The following is a 4,119-nucleotide window of genomic DNA, read 5'->3' as shown; positions in this document are numbered from 1 at the left end:
TTTGGCACATGCTGAACTACAAACCGCTCAATATGCCCATCTTTCTTACACTAGTACAGAAATGCTCACTTGTGTCGCACCTCTTGTGTCGCACTTGAAGATAAAGCGACTCAATAGAGTAACTAGTGTCGCGCATTTTGTAAACGCGATACAACTAAGTATTTTGTGTCATCACTTGTGTCGTGCTTTAAGAGCGTGCGTCACAAACGTGTTACTTCTTGTATCGCCTATCTTATAGTGTGACACAAGAGCAAATTTGTGACGCTCTTTTATAAAAGCGACACAAGGAGTGTGTTATCTTTGTGACACGCTTTTATAAATGCGACACAAAGAATGTGTTATCTTTACAAAATTAATCGTTTGTTTATTGTATTAATAATTCTAAATAGGCATATAGTTCATATTGGCCCCTAAACTATACCTTGAAAATCAATTAACTCCCCAAACTATTAAAATTATCAATCAAGCCCTTAACCTATTTAAAAATCAACAATTCTCACTCTCTTATTTCATTGTATTAAGAATTAATAGTAATTAATCATAATTCAACAATTTAACACATATGTAATATTGTAGAGGGTATGAGATATATTCATCTCAAGTCCCAACAAGGATCCAAGATAAAATAAAATAAAAATTTTACAACACATGCCGATTTTTTTATAACTAGACGGGTTAAGTCGGGGGGTCCGATATATTACCGTCTAGGCGGTTCAAGTCGGAGTAAGTCGGACTAGGCGGGTAAGTCGGATTAAACGGGTTAGGCGGCTCAAAAATCGGATGAATAACAAAATTATAAAAAATTTACTATAAAATAATACAAATAAAAATAAATAAGACTAATTTACATCTACAGCACTAAATAAAACTAATTTACAGCAACAACACTAAAAATCTAAATATTAGAAACTAAAAATCCCAATATCCATCTAACCTTCTAAGTGCCCTAATTTTAATTTCACAATGGCAGTCACCATCTGCTTCTTCCTCATCGCTCGCCTCTGCTCCTTCTTCCTCATCAGCGTCGCCTCGCCTCTGCTTCTTCTTGATCGCTCGCCTCTGCTTCTTCTTCTTCATCGCACTCTGTTCTTCCTTCTTTCTGTGCAAAGGTACGGTATATATGTTCTTACTTATTGAAAATAGGCCGAGCTTTATATTTTACTTGGTAATTACTATTTATAACTCAGTTGTCGGAGTCTATAAATAAGCGAACAAGCCATTGAAGAGTTATTTCAATAGGGTTCTTCAGCGATACTACATACGGTTCTAAGTTCCTAAACAGGTACAATCTTCTCTCTTTCTCTTTTCTGTTTGTTATTTTCTTTCCTGAAATACTAGAATAATGGGTAATTTTATTTTGTTAGCTTTTCTTTCTCAATCGATCTTCAAAAACCTGTCACTTTTACGCATATTACCTGTTTGATGAAACGCTCAATCGAAGAAATTTTATGCATATTACCTGTTTGATGAAATGCCCAGTCAGAATCAATTTTATGCATAATTGAAGTAATTTTATGCACATTACCTGTTCGATGAAATGCTCAATTGAAGCAATTCTATGCATATTACGTTGGATAAGAGAATTCTTCTTTCCTTCTCCAAAGTTGGATTCTTTGGTCATTTGTTGAAGCAAAGCTATGTGTTTCAATTCTGTTTAGTTGATCCCTAACTGTTTGACAAAATGCCTCACTAAAAAATATTCATCCTATCTTTATGGTAGAAGCTTGATAGCACTTCAATTTCATTTTCTCTTACAATGTTATCAATATGATATATGGTTAGGGCAGATTTACTATGTATTTTAATTTCTGCTTAGTTGCTACCTAAATGTTCGACAAAATGCCGCACTGAAAGATTTTTATGTTATTTTTTTATTGTAGACGCTTAATAGGACTTTAATTTGATTTTGCTTAACAATGTTATCACCATGATATATGATGGAAGATTTAGGGATAAATGGCGTTAAGACGCTTCCTTGGGTTCTCTGATGGCGAGTTGATGAGGTCGGATTGTAAGCCTTGCTCCAGATTAATGAGGCAAACAGCAGGAATTTTTACTGTTGGAGGAGCATTGGGTTTCTAGGTTCTTTGTAGATTGCATTATGGTATGTTTACTGTATCTGTTTCATTTCTTTTTATGTGTATATTTAGAGAATTGCAATTGATTTCTTGGGAGCATTTGTTACAAATTGAGCTTTTGTATTGCCTTTAGCTATTGGTGTTTAAGTTAGTTAATCATCTCTTCCCGAAGTGTTTTGTGTTATTATATTAAATCTTGTGAAAAAAGGCACCAACTTGCTTGTTGTGTTGATTTAAGTTAGATATGAAGGAATTCGAATAAGCATCACTCAATCTTGATGTCATGAGTGTCAAAGTTAGAGAGAACACAATTCAACAGTGATAGGGGTATTTTACCCCTATCTTTTAGTGTGATTTACGGGTTGATTTTGGATAAAATAAATAAGTTTAATTATAAAAATAAAGTGTTTTTGATAAAATAAGGAAATAAAAATAAATCTCGTACTTTCAGTTAATTTTCCATGCTTTTGATTAGTTTACGAAATAAAAACGTCAAGCTAACTCGGCTCTCAAGATTTGTATTTCAGGTACAAGAAAGGAGCAAAATCCACTCCATATGCGGGGCGTATCATCCCTTACGCGGGGCGTGAAACATGGTGTCAGCAATAATTGCTTTATCCGTAGGAGCCATGTGGAATTGACTCACTCTACGCGGGGCGTATGCCACATGTCGGCAATAATTGGCCTAATCCTGAAAGTCAGACTGCACTGTCTCCCAGAGTCAACTCTCCATACGCGGGGCGTATCACCATATACGCGAGGCGTAAAAGGCAGTTCTTCAACGTAAAAAGATCAGAGACTCTTTTACGCGGGGCGTACTTCAGCTACGCACGGCGTAAAAGCACCAATTCAAGCAATAAAACTTCAGAGACTCAAACACGCGGGGCATACAATCCTTTACGCAGGGCGTGCTTGAGACAACGAGACAACGAATTGGTCCACATGCAGGAGATTTCTGACGGAATGGGCATTTACGCGGGGTGTATCATGGGATTTCTGCACCAAATAATGTTGCTTCATACTTGTGCTTTATGAAATTACAAACTTGCCCTTGCTTGATGTCTATAAATAGGAAGCTCTTGAACTTCATTTGAGACGAACCAAGAAATAATTACACATTAGAGAGCTACTATACTTGTTTTGTTACTTGTTGTAGTATAGATTCAATTTTTGTAGCTAAACTCTCCACCTCGAGAGCTTGTTCGGTTGTTCCGGCATTCCATCAAAGTTCCGCTCCACCATTCGTCACCAAGCTCGAGAGTTCCACCTCCACGACCTAGGAGACGGCTTTGAGTCCGGTTAGCTAGTTTCAAGGGCGGATTCTCCCATTTTACGTGCTAATTAGCTTGTACTCTTCCTATGTACTAGGTTTGGTTGTATTCCATTTATATACATTTCATATTTATAATTTCATGATTTATAATCTCTATTTCCCTCTACGTGTTAGTGTTTGCTACTTGTTTTGATATTGATAATTGATTATTGTGTAGGAGAACGCGATTTTCGACGCCATTCGGGCTATCTTTAGGGAGTTATATAGGTGTTGCCCTACCGGAAGTGACAAACTGGAAACCGTAGGAATTGACAAGCCATGGAACTTACGGGCCCTAGTTTCTAATTCCCCCGCTTTAGACACGCTTTGACTAGGAATCACGTAGTCTAAGTGCTTCACGGGTCGGTTTTACTATACTTAGTCGTCTTTGCAAGAGTAATTTACTATCTGTATACATTTAGAGTCATTATTTATCGTGGTTATAACTTATCGATACTCATCCCACTTCATAGGGTTTTAGCTACACAAATTCGAGTCGCCAATAGTTAGGATAGTGTGTAGTTGTATCTTACTTCACCCCCAAAGTAATCGCCGCTTAAATAACATACGAAACCGAGTCGTCTAATACTTGTAATTATAAATCTCGTGGATTCGATACCCGGTCTTAACCGGATTATTACTTGATACGACGGGGTACACTTGCCCCTAAGTAGTCGTAGTGTCTAGTAGAGCTAAGAACATTTAAAAGACCACATCCATATTCATAGC

At 36.9% G+C, this 4,119-nt stretch overlaps 1 long non-coding RNA gene across 2 annotated transcripts; it reads left to right on the top strand.

Moving 5' to 3' along the window:
• The first annotated feature begins 924 nt into the window (after positions 1-924).
• LOC136218164 (uncharacterized) lies at positions 925-3,873 on the top strand. 2 transcript variants are annotated; one of them, XR_010683664.1, is made up of 4 exons: positions 925-1,109; positions 1,188-1,282; positions 1,945-2,104; positions 2,593-3,873. It is a non-coding gene; the product is annotated as an uncharacterized lncRNA (long non-coding RNA). The 2 variants fall into 2 exon arrangements; XR_010683663.1 differs by having other exon boundaries at positions 2,606-3,872.
• Positions 3,874-4,119: the final 246 nt, after the last annotated feature.

Source organism: Euphorbia lathyris, chromosome 2 (assembly GCF_963576675.1).
Source record: "Euphorbia lathyris chromosome 2, ddEupLath1.1, whole genome shotgun sequence".
In the NCBI taxonomy this organism is placed as follows: domain Eukaryota; kingdom Viridiplantae; phylum Streptophyta; class Magnoliopsida; order Malpighiales; family Euphorbiaceae; genus Euphorbia; species Euphorbia lathyris.
Note: the sequence above shows the minus strand (reverse complement) of the source record. Positions and strands in the feature narration are given on the sequence as shown.